The following is a 13,420-nucleotide window of genomic DNA, read 5'->3' on the forward strand; positions in this document are numbered from 1 at the left end:
GCTAGTGACGTATGGGATAGCAGATACCCAAGATGTGGAACTTCCACGCAAGAGTCACTAGAGAGGGAGGGATAAAATAAAGACAGCCAATTCCGCTGAAAAAACAATCCACAACCCAAATCAAAAAAGTTTTAATCTTATAATGAAAAAAACTGAAATTATAAGCAGAAGAATCAAACTGAAACAGCTGCCTGAAGTACTTTTCTACCAAAAACTGCTTCTGAGGAAGAAAAAAAACATCAAAATGGTAGAATTTAGTAAAAGTATGCAAAGAAGACCAAGTTGCTGCTTTGCAAATCTGATTAACAGAAGCTTCATTCTTAAAAGCCCAGGAAGTAGAAACTGACCTAGTAGAATGAGCCATAATCCTCTGAGGAGGGGATTTACCCGACTCCACATAAGCATGATGAATCAAAAGCTTTAACCAAGACGCCAAAGAAATGGCAGAAGCCTTCTGACCTTTCCTAGAACCAGAAAAGATAACAAATAGACTAGAAGTCTTTCTAAAATCTTTAGTAGCTTCAACATAATATTTCAAAGCTCTTAGTACATCAAAAGAATGTAAAGATCTTTCCAGAGAATTCTTAGGATTAGGACACAATGAAGGGACAACAATTTCTCTACTAATGTTGTTAGAATTCACAACTTTAGGTAAAAATTTAAATGAAGTCTGCAAAACCGCCTTATCCCGATGAAAAATCAGAAAAGGAGACTCACAAGAAAGAGCAGATAACTCAGAAACTCTTCTAGCAGAAGAGATGGCCAAAAGGAACAAGACTTTCCAAGAAAGTAATTTAATGTCCAGAGAATGCATAGGCTCAAACGGAGGAGCCTGTAAAGCCCTCAAAACCAAATTAAGACTCCAAGGAGGAGAGATTGACTTAATGACAGGCTTGATACGAACCAAAGCCTGAACAAAACAATGAATATCAGGAAGATTAGCAATTTTTCTGTGAAACAGAACAGAAAGAGCAGAGATTTGTCCTTTCAAGGAACTTGCAGACAAACCCTTATCCAAACCATCCTGAAGAAACTGTAAAATTCTAGGAATTCTAAAAGAATGCCAAGAGAATCTATGAGAAGAACACCAAGAAATGTAAGTCTTCCAAACTCTATAATAAATCTTTCTAGACACAGATTTACGAGCCTGTAACATAGTATTAATCACTGAGTCAGAGAAACCTCTATGACTAAGTATTACGCGTTCAATCTCCATACCTTTAAATTTAACGATTTGAGATCCTGATGGAAAAAAGGGCCTTGAGATAGAAGGTCTGGCCTTAACGGAAGTGTCCAAGGTTGGCAACTGGCCATCCGAACGAGATCCGCATACCAAAACCTGTGTGGCCATGCTGGAGCCACCAGCAGTACAAACGAACGCTCCATTAAGATTGGAAATCACTTTTGGAAGAAGAAATCCGCTTCCCAATTGTCTATACCTGGGATGTGAACTGCAGAGATTAGACAGGAGCTGGATTCCGCCCATACAAGTATCCGAGACACTTCTTTCATAGCCTGAGGACTGTGAGTCCCACCTTAATGATTGACATACGCCACGGTTGTGACATTGTCTGTCTGAAAGCAAATAAACGATTCTCTCTTCAGAAGAGGCCAGAACTGAAGAGCTCTGAAAATCGCACAGAGTTCCAAAATGTTGATTGGTAATCTCGCCTCCTGAGATTCCCAAACCCCCTGCGCTGTCAGAGATCCCCATACAGCTCCCCAACCTGAAAGACTTGCATCTGTTGAGATCACAGTCCAGGTTGGATGAACAAAGGAGGCCCCTTGAACTAAACGATGGTGATCCAACCACCAAGTCAGAGAAGATCGAACATTGGGATTTAAGGATATTAATTGTGATATCTTTGTATAATCCCTGCACCATTGGTTCAGCATACAAAGCTGGAGAGGTCTCATGTGAAAACGAGCAAAGGGGATCGCGTCTGATGCAGCAGTCATGAGACCTAGAATTTCCATGCACAAAGCTACCGAAGGGAATGATTGAGACTGAAGGTTTCGACAAGCTGAAACCAATTTCAGACGTCTCTTTTCTGTTAGAGACAAAGTCATGAACACTGAATCTATTTGGAAACCCAAAAAGGTTACCCTTGTCTGAGGAATCAAGGAACTCTTTGGTAAATTGATCCTCCAACCATGTCTTTGAAGAAACAACACAAGTTGATTTGAGTGAGATTCTGCAGAATGTAAAGACTGAGCAAGTACCAAGATATCGTCCAAATAAGGAAATACCGCAATACCCTGCTCTCTGATTACAGAGAGAATGGCACCAAGAACCTTTGAAAAGATCCTTGGAGCTGTTGCTAGGCCAAAAGGAAGAGCAACAAACTGGTAATGCTTGTCTAGAAAAGAGAATCTCAGGAACTGATAGTGGTCCGGATGAATTGGAATATGAAGATATGCATCCTGTAAATCTATTGTGGACATATAATGCCCTTGCTGAACAAAAGGCAGAATAGTCCTTATAGTCACCATTTTGAATGTTGGTATCCTTGCATAACGATTCAATATTTTTAGATCCAGAACTGGTCTGAAAGAATTCTCTTTCTTTGGTACAATGAACAGATTTGAATAAAACCCCAGGCCCCGTTCCAGAACTGGAACTGGCACAATTACCCCAGCTGACTCCAGGTCTGAAACACATTTCAGAAACGCCTGAGCCTTTACTGGGTTTACTGGAATGCGTGAGAGAAAAAATCTTCTCACAGGCGGTCTTACCTTGAAACCTATTCTGTACCCTTGAGAAACAATGTTCTGAATCCAAAGATTTTGAATCGAATTGATCCAAACATCTTTGAAAAAATATAACCTGCCCTCTACCAGCTGTGCTGGAATGAGGGCCGCACCTTCATGCGGACTTGGGAGCTGCTTTTGATTTTCTAAAAGGCTTGGATTTATTCCAGACTGGAGAAGGTTTCCAAACCTGTTCCTTTAGGGGAAGAGTCAGGCTTCTGTTCCTTATTCTGATGAAAGGAACGAAAACGATTAGCAGCCCTATATTTTCCCTTAGATTTTTTATCCTGAGGCAAAAAAGCTCCCTTCCCCCCAGTAACAGTTGAAATTATAGAATCCAACTGAGAACCAAATAATTTATTACCTTGGAAAGAAAGAGAAAGCAACGTTGACTTAGAAGTCATATCTGCATTCCAAGATTTAAGCCATAAAGCTCTTCTAGCTAAAATAGCTAAAGACATATACCTGACATCAATCCTAATGATATCAAAAATGGTATCACAAACAAAGTTATTAGCATGTTGAAGAAGTTTAACAATGCTATAAGCATTATGGTCTGACACTTGTTGCACTAAAGCCTCCAACCAGAAGGTGGAAGCTGCAGCAACATCAGCCAAAGAAATAGCAGGTCTAAGAAGATTACCTGAACATAAATAAGCCTTCCTTAGAAAGGATTCAAGCTTCCTATATAAAGGATCCTTAAAAGAAGTACTATCTGCGGTAGGAATAGTAGTACGTTTAGCAAGAGTAGAAATAGCCCCATCAACTTTGGGGATTTTTTCCCAAAACTCTAATCTATCAGACGGCAAAGGGTACAATTTCTTAAACCTTGGAGAAGGAGTAAATGAAGTACCCAGACTATTCCAGTCCCTAGAAATTACTTCTGAAATAGCATCAGGAACTGGAAAAACTTCTGAAATAACTACATGAGGTTTAAAAACCGAATTTAAACGCTTATTAGTTTTAATATCACAAGGACTAGACTCCTCCATATCTAATGCAATCAACACTTCTTTCAGCAAAGAACGAATAAACTCCATCTTAAACAAATATGAAGATTTATCAGTGTCAATATCTGAGGCAGAATCTTCTGAACCAGATAGATCCTCATCAGAGATAGATAAGTCAGAGTGATGGCGGTCATTTAAAAATTCATCTGAAATATGAGAAGTTTTAAAAGACCTTTTACGTTTACTAGAAGGAGGTATAACAGACAGAGCCTTCTGAATAGAATTAGAAACAAATTCTTTTACATTAACAGGAACATCCTGAACATTAGATGTTGAAGGAACAACAACAGGTAATGGATTATTACTAATGGAAATATTATCCGCATTTGATAGTTTATCATGACAACTAACACAAACAACAGCCGGAGGAACAGTTACCAAAAGTTTACAACAAATGCACTTAGCTTTGGTAGAACCAACATCAGGCAGCGTCTTTCCAGAAGTAGATTCTGATCCAGGGTCAGGTAGTGACATCTTGCAATATGTAATAGAAAAAAACAACATATAAAGCAAAATTATCAAATTCCTTAAATGACAGTTTCAGGAATGGGAAAAAATGCAAAACAGAACAAGCCTCTAGAAACCAGAAGCAACTAAAAAGTGAGACTGAAATAATGTTAAAAAAAAATGGCGCCAAGTATGACGCCCACATTTTTTGACGCCAAAAAACGTCTGCAACAAACACGAGTCAAAAATGACCCAACTACGTGAAAAGTTCCGGTGTCAACTATGACGCCGGAAATGACGTCATTCTCACGCCAAAAAAGTCTTGCGCCAAAAATGACGCAATAAATTCTAGCATTTTCTGCACCCGCGAGCCTAACAGCCCGCAATTTAGAAGAAAAAAAGACAATTGAAAATTTTAAGGTAAGAATTTTTTTTAATTCATATGCATTTTCCCAAAAAATTAAACTGACAGTCTGAAAGAAGGAACACTGGATTGACCTGAATCATGGCAAATATAAGTTTAAAACATATATTTAGAACTTTACATATAAAGTGCCAAACCATAGCTTAGAGTGTCATAAATAAATTAAGACTTACTTACCCTAAGACACTCATCTACATATAGTAGATAGCCAAACCAGTACTGAAATGAGAATCAGTAGAGGTAATGGTATATAAGAGTATATCGTCGATCTGAAAATGGAGGTAGGAGAAGAAATCTCTACGACCGATAACAGAGAACCTATGAAATAGATCCCCTAGAGGAAGACCATGGTATTCAAATAGGCAATACTCTCTTCACATCCCTCTGACATTCACTGCACTCTGAGAGGAAAACCGGGCTTCAGCCAGCTGCGAAGCGCATATCAACGTAGAAATCTAGCACAAACTTACTTCACACCTCCATGGTGTGGTGAGGGGTGTATTTATAGGCATTTTGAGGTTTGGGAAACTTTGCCCCTCCAGGTAGGAATGTATATCCCATACATCACTAGCTCATGGACTCTTGCCAATTACATGAAAGAAAACATAATTTATGTAAGAACTTGCCTGATAAAGTAATTTCTTTCATATTGGCAAGAGTCCATGAGATGCACCCTTTTTATGGTGGTTATGATTTTTTGTATAAAGCACAATTATTTCCAAATTCCTTTGTTGATGCTTTTTACTCCTTTCTTTATCACCCCACTACTTAGCTATTTGTTAAACTGAATTGTGGGTGTGGTGAGGGGGTGTATTTATAGGCATTTTGAGGTTTGGGAAACGTTGCCCCTCCTGGTAGGATTGTATATTCCATACGTCACTAGCTCATGGACTTGTGCCAATATGAAAGAAATTAATTTATCAGGTAAGTTCTTACATAAATTATGTTTTTTCCACTTTCTAAACATGTGAAAGGTTTCTTCCCTTGTGAATCCTTTCATGACTTTTCAGGCGACTCTTTTCTGTAAAACTTTTTCCGCACTCTGTACATGTGAAAGGATTTTCTCCTGTGTGAATCCTTTCATGACTTTTCAGATGACTTATTTGTGCAAAACCTTTTCCACACTCTGTACACGTGAAAAGGCTTTTCCCCTGTGTGACTCCTTTCATGACTTTTCAGACTACTCTTACCTGTAAAACTTTTTCCACACTCTGTACATGTATAAGGCTTTTCTCCTGTGTGAATCATTTCATGTCTTTTCAGATGACTCATTTGTGTAAAACTTTTTCCACACTCTGTACATGTGAAAGGCTTTTCCCCTGTGTGACTCCTTTCATGACTTTTCAGACAACTCTTTTCTGTAAAACTTTTTCCACACTCTATACATGTGAAAGGCTTTTCTCCTGTGTGAATCCTTTCATGTCTTTTCAGATGACTCATTTGTGTAAAACTTTTTCCACACTCTGTACATGTGAAAGGCTTTTCTCCTGTGTGACTCCTTTCATGACTTTTCAGACAACTCTTTTCTGTAAAACTTTTTCCACACTCTGTACATGTGAAAGGATTTTCTCCTGTGTGAATCCTTTCATGTTTTTTCAGACAACTCTTTCTTGTAAAACTTTTTCCGCACTCTGTACATGTGAACGTCTTTTCTCCTGTGTGAATCCTTTCATGACTTTTCAGACAACTCTTTTGTGTAAAACTTTTTCCACACTCTGTACATGTGAAAAGCTGTTCTCCTGTGTGATTCTTTTTATGAGTTTTCAGATGATCCATTCGTTTAAAACTTTTCCCACACTCTGTACATGCGAAAGGCTTTTCTCCTGTGTGATTCTTTTTATGAGTTTTCAGATGATCCAATCGTTTAAAACTTTTTCCACACTCTGTACATGTGAAAAGCTTATCTCCTGTGTGATTCTTTTTATGAGTTTTCAGATTATCCATTCGTTTAAAACTTTTTCCACACTCTGTACATGCGAAAGGCTTTTCTCCTGTGTGATTCTTTTTATGAGTTTTCAGATTACTTATTCGTGTAAAACTTTTTCCACACTCTGCACATGTGAATGGCTTTTCTCCTGTGTGAATCCTTTCATGAGTTTTCAGAGTTCTCTTTTGTATAAAACTTTTTCCACATTCTGTACAAGGCTTTTCTTCTTTGTGAATATTTTTATGACTTTTCAGATGATTCATTTGTGTAAAACATTTGCCGCACTCAGTACATGTGTGTGGTTTCTCACCTGTGTGAATTTTGTAGTGTTCAAGTAGATGTGACTCCCATCTAAAGCTTTTCTCACACTCTGTACATTTGAAAGGTTGCTCCTTTGTATGATTTTTTTGGCTAGACTGTAGACTTTTCCCTTCTTTAATAGGTTTTGAAAACTCAGTAAATATGTGTGGTTTATCCTCGGGGATAATAATTTCACTAGATAAGTCATAAATGTTGTCCTCTTGTTTGATGACTAAATTACTCTCTGTACATAATGATTGCTTCCCAGTTCCTGCCAATTCACTATCTCCTTTAAATTTCTGCTGTGATATCCCCAATGTTTGTGAATAGTCATTGGTGTCTAAGACTATTGGAGTTTGCGGTATCATTCTGATGCTTCCTGTAGTGAAGGATAGATATTAACTATTAACTGTTTTTCTACATAAAAAGACTTTATTCATTTATAACATAATCCATCTCAATAAAAAAAAACATTTTTTTTATACTCAAATATGTTTTCATTTATTTACCTGTAAATCACAAATTAAAAAGGATGACATAGAATGTAAACATTACTACATCATAGTACCCTAAATGACTGATTACTGATGAAAACAAGTTATAGGGCCGTATTAAACAAGGTGCGTGTGGATAATGTTCTCAGCCAGGGAACAAGTACATCTGTATTCTGGGCAAGAGAGGTGGCATCCACCATCCTCATTTAACATTGCACAAGCAAATGCACATACAGTGCTCACTGGCTTATGCTAAACCAAATGGGTGAAAACATGATATCTTAATCATCACAGACTAATAATCAATGTGAGATGTTTTGAGAGGGTAAGAAGCAGTGACCTTATGATAATCTTCAGCTTTCGGCTGTGGTTCTTATATATATATATATATATATATATATATATACAGCCAAAACTTTATTAGTTTAATAATACTCACTGTAAAATTAAGCACACAAATCAGTGGTGATTCTGGGGTGGGGAACACTGGGGGAGTTGTGGGTGTTCCATGAGCGAGGTCAGGGCAGGGGAAGGTGCAGGTGTTCTGAGTAATGAACCAGGTTTTGGGATGAGATTAGGCATTTGTTATACATAGTCTATCTAAAAGGACAGAGGGGGGGTAGTATTTTTAAGGACGACAAAGAACGACGGCACTACAACAGATGTGTCCCAATAATCTTACCCCTATAGAGTGCGGGGGGAAAAAAATAAATAATGAACGTGTAATGCACTGGGGGACCACGGTGATGTACATATGGGGGAAAGTTGACTGGAAAACAACTGCTAAGCAATTGCAAGGTATGTACTTGGATAGCACTCTAAATCAACTGGAAATGGTAGCCATAGACTGCTGCAATAGGAGAGTGTCCATGAGGAATGGAGAAAAGTAAAACTTAACTTTTAATAATAAAAATTAAATGAAAATTAAAAGCCACAGTAGGTAAATGAGTGGATAATTGTAGCGGGTAACCCGGTAGGATTAAAATTAATAACCCTTTGTAAGCAGTCATGCAAGGACTAATAATTAGGATAAATGCAAACACCAGGTAAAAGGAAGATGGTCAAACAAGTGGAAAGTGAATTATCTACTAAGAACTGGTGAGAACATCGCTGGAATGAATATGTACTGTTGGTGCATATACTCAGGCAATAAGCCAATGTGTTTTACTGTTGATCTGAGTTACATAATCGAGGTCAATAGTAATATGGACTGGTGGTAATATTAGTAGAGGTGATCATAGATACCACCATCTTGCAACTAGTGGTACTGAAGGTAACAAAATTTGGTACAAATCAACCCTCAATGGCATATAGTGGATAAATAATAAATGGATGGTAATAATAACCACCTATGGAGCCCACTGGAATGTAGCTTTGGTCATTTATGATGGAAATCCCTTATTATCTTAGGATTTTCCTAAATGAAGTAAATTGAAGTTATAATATATATATACTATAAATTGCTGTAAACTGTGGTGGACATCCAAGGTATTATTACTGTCACTATATAGAGAACACATTGGGACCGACCAGGACTATTGATATTCCCACAGTAAGGACCAGGGTAAGTAAGGAGTTCTCGTGGGAGAATGTGGTGCTATTATAAAGACACTTTATCAATGCTCACTAAAATAATAAGTTCCTCCTTTTGGAGTTAAGTACTCTGTAGGGAGCATACAATAGGTAAGATGGTGGTGGGTGTACCCCTGCTGAAGACCAAAAATTCACTTAAATATAGTGTGTGTGGCTATAAGTATTTAACTTCTAGACGCCTAGATTTAGAGTTCTGCGCTAACGCTGGTTTTGGCCACCCGCTGGTATTTAGAATCTTGTAGGTAAGGGTCTAACTCTCACTTTCCAGCCGCGACTTTTCCATACTGCAGATCCCCTTATGTCAATTGCGTATCCTATCTTTTCAATGGGATCTTTCTAACGCTGGTATTTAGAGTCTTGGCTGAAGTGAGCTTTAGAACTCTAACGACAAGACTCCAGCCGCAGAAAAAAGTCAGGAGTTAAGAGGTTTATGGGCTAACACCGGTTCATAAAGTTCTTAACTACTGTGCTCTAAAGTACACTAACACCCATAAACTACCTATGTACCCCTAAACCGAGGTCCCCCCACATCGCCGCCACTCTAATAAATTTTTGTAACCCCTAATCTGCCGATTACGCCGCCACCTACATTATCCCTATGTACCCCTAATCTGCTGCCCCTAACATCGCCAACCCCTATATTATATTTATTACCCCCTAATCTGCCCCCCCAATGTCGCTGCTACCTCCCTTCACTTATTAACCCCTAATCTGCCGACCAGACCTCACCGCTACTATAATAAATCGTATTAACCCCTAATCTGCCCTCCCTAACATCGCCGACACCTAACTTCAAGTATGAACCCCTAATCTGCTGACCGGACCTCGCTGCTACTCTAATAAATGTATTAACCCCTAAAGCTAAGTCTAACCCTAACACTAACACCCCCCTAAGTTAAATATAATTTAAATCTAACAAAATAAAATAAATCTTATTAAATAAATTAATCCTATTTAAAGCTAAATACTTACCTGTAAAATAAACCCTAATATAGCTACAATATAACAAATAATTATATTGTAGCTATTTTAGGATTAATATTTATTTTACAGGCAACTTTGTTTTTATTTTAACTAGGTACAATAGCTATTAAATAGTTAAAAGAGCTGTAAAAATTTTATTTTAGAATAGGGTAGGGCATTTTTTATTTTGGGGGGCTTTGTTATTTTTTTAGGGGGCTTAGAGTAGGTGTAATTAGTTTAAAATTATTTTAATCTTTTTTTATTTTTTGTAATTTAGTGTTTGTTTGTTTTTTGTAATTTAGTGTTTTTTTTTTTTTTTGTAATTTAGTTTAGTTGATTTAATTGTAGATAATTGTAGGTAGTTTATTTAATTAATTTATTGATAGTGTAGTGTTAGGTTTAATTGTAACTTAGGTTAGGATTTATTTTACAGGTAATTTTGTAATTATTTTAACTAGGTAGCTATTAAATAGTTATTAACTATTTAATTGCTATTGTACCTGACCAGAAATAGGATTTAACTGTTTAGGCAATGGTATATATATATATATATATATATATATATATATATATATATATATATATATATATATACACACACACACACACAAGGACATTCCCCCAACATATTACATATATAAAACAACAGATAGATACAAAAAGAATAATGCTTTCTAATAAAAAAAAATCTATACAATAGTAATAAAGCAATATAAATATATTTTAAATTTTAGGGTCAGTAAATGTGTTCATTAGATCGACTTAATATTTAAAATATGACAAAAAAGTGCCAAATAGTTGATCAGATTATCAATATGAACACATTATAGCGTAGAAAAGTCTCACCACTCCAATCATGTATTAGGAGACCTACACTGACCCTAACCAAACAATGACAGTGGGTCATAGGCATTGGACAGTTGATCATAAACAACACAGTGACAGTAGATCGTAGGCATAGTACAATTGATCATATATGGTGAAAAGTCCCATCATACGAGTGCAATATTAAAATCACCCCCAGGTAAATATAAATAAAATGATGACATCTATGTTTCGATATATAAATATGCATAGCTCAATACCAGAACTACAGATAATATGTTATATGGCAAAAAATCCACAAATCATAAGACAATAAATAATATATAGGAAAACAGAAGATCCTCTAAATACAATAAGGATCCTCCTAGGAGAGAGTAAATAACCACAACATAGTGATGGGTTAACCAGGGCATAGAGAGACCCACTGGACCACACTTTTCAGTATCAATGGAAGGCCGCCAGATCTATATTAAGATTCAGGCCGGTAGGATGGAGGCTCTTCAAAGTGTGTATCCAGTAGGTCTCTCTCTGCCTAAGTCTAGAAAGCCTATTATACATATGAGATAAGGGAATAAACTCTATCGGACTGATAGTAAAACAATCGGTGTTACCACCATGTGAATGATTACAGCGTCTAGAGACACTATGGTTTTTGTAATTATTTTTCATGTTCCGTATATGTTCAGACCATCTGGTACTCAATCTCCTACAGGTCCTACCTACAGTACATACTGTACAGATGAGATAAGGGAATAAACTCTATCGGACTGATAGTAAAACAATCGGTGTTACCACCATGTGAATGATTACAGTGTCTAGAGACACTTTGGTTTTTGTAATTATTTTTCATGTTCCGTATATGTTCAGACCATCTGGTACTCAATCTCCTACAGGTCCTACCTACAGTACATACTGTACCCCACAAACACATGATAACAGATATACAACAAAGTGGGAAGCACAAGAAATATGTCCAATTATAGAGAATTGTTTCTCAGTCACATTTGATTTAAATATCTTTTGTTTGTGAGCTATCTTAGCACAAAGTTTGCATCTGTTAACCCCACATCTAAAAAGGACCCTACAGGTAAATCTCTTGACCGGTTATAATTATTAAAATTGTTATGTTTCACAATTTTGCTGGGGGCCAAAATTGTCTTTAAACTAGGTGCTTTTTTATAAACTATTCTAGGCTTTGTCCTTAGTAGGTTACCCAAAATTGGGTCCTTTTTAAGGATACCCCAATATTTGGTTATAATTTGTCTAATCAAATTATGATGACAATTATATTGGGTGATAAATAAAACAGAATTCTCTGTAACATTAGACCCAACTATAGTGGCCTTATTAGATTTAAAATTATCCTCCCTTTTATCAAATTTAGCGCTTTCATAGCCATTATCTATAATATTAGGGGGATAATGTTTTTCATTAAACCGTTCTTTAAGAACAAGGCTTTGAATTTCATAATCAGCTAAAGTACTACAGTTACGACAAATCTGTTTAAATTGGCCATACAGCACATTACGTTTCCAAGGGAAATAGTGGTGACTTGTGAAGTAACTGTTACAATCCACTGTTTTGAAATGAGTAACACTAGTCACCCTATTATTCTCAAATTTAAGTTCAAGATCCAAAAAAACTATAGTCTCATTGTGTATAGAACTAGTAAAAACAAGTCCCCTGTCATTAAGATTAAGATGTTCCACAAAGGAGTTGGCAGAGGCAACATCTCCCTTCCAAACAAAAATCATATCATCAATATACCACCCATAGAATACCAGGTTTGCCCGTGTGCCTTATCATAGACATATTGCTGTTCGAAAGATCCCATGAACAAATTGGCATAACTTGGGGCGAACCTGGTACTCATGGCGGTACCCTTGACTTGAAGGAAAAACTCATCCTGAAAAAAAAAATAGTTGTGCCTCAAGATGAATGATATAAGTTGTAAAATAAACTCACATTAGTTGACAGGAAGATATATGTCTCCCTGTAGATATTCAGATATCGCTAAAATACCTAATTGATGTGATATATTGGAGTATAGTGAATGGACATCACAAGTCATCCATAATAGATCAGGAGTGATGGTCATTGACTCAAATTTCTAAATCAGTGCAATCCCGAATATAGGATTTAAGACCCAAAACGTACTTTTGCAAAAATTGGTTGATGTAAGAAGACACATCGGTGAGGCTTCCGATACCCGCAATTATGGGCCTCCCCGGAGGGCAACTAGAATTTTTATGTAGTTTGGGTAGATGATAGTAGAAGGCATAATCGGGTTCCTTAGGAACCACAAATTCTCTCTTTCTTTCTTGAGTATTATACCTTCCTTATACACAAAATCTACAAGGTCTTTTAATATTCCTTTGTAATATATGGTCGGATCATGACTCAAGAAGTGTCAAAAAGTATTTTCCGGGCTTCCAGAAGATAATCTTCCAAATTTTGGAGGACAATACCACCTCCCTTGTCCGCCTGCCTAATGACAAGGGACTTATCACTTCTCAAACTTTCTATAGCTCTTAGCTCATTAGCATAAATATTATACTTAACTTTACTACTGCTTTTCGGAATCAGTTCCAAATCATCACTAACCAACTGTTTAAAAATTTCAATGTGAGCATTATTCTGTAAATGGGGTGTGAAATTGGATTTATTCATAAAATTAGTACGTATA

General features: G+C 36.7%; 2 pseudogenes; one reads left to right on the plus strand and one right to left on the minus strand.

Moving 5' to 3' along the window:
* LOC128660037 (zinc finger protein 850-like) overlaps positions 1-13,420 on the plus strand; it is a 353,233-nt pseudogene that overhangs the window by 147,916 nt on the left and 191,897 nt on the right.
* Positions 5,284-13,420, minus strand: part of LOC128660030 (oocyte zinc finger protein XlCOF6-like) — a 69,839-nt pseudogene continuing 61,702 nt past the window's right edge.

This window comes from Bombina bombina, chromosome 5, assembly GCF_027579735.1.
Source record: "Bombina bombina isolate aBomBom1 chromosome 5, aBomBom1.pri, whole genome shotgun sequence".
Classification (NCBI taxonomy): Eukaryota; Metazoa; Chordata; class Amphibia; order Anura; family Bombinatoridae; genus Bombina; species Bombina bombina.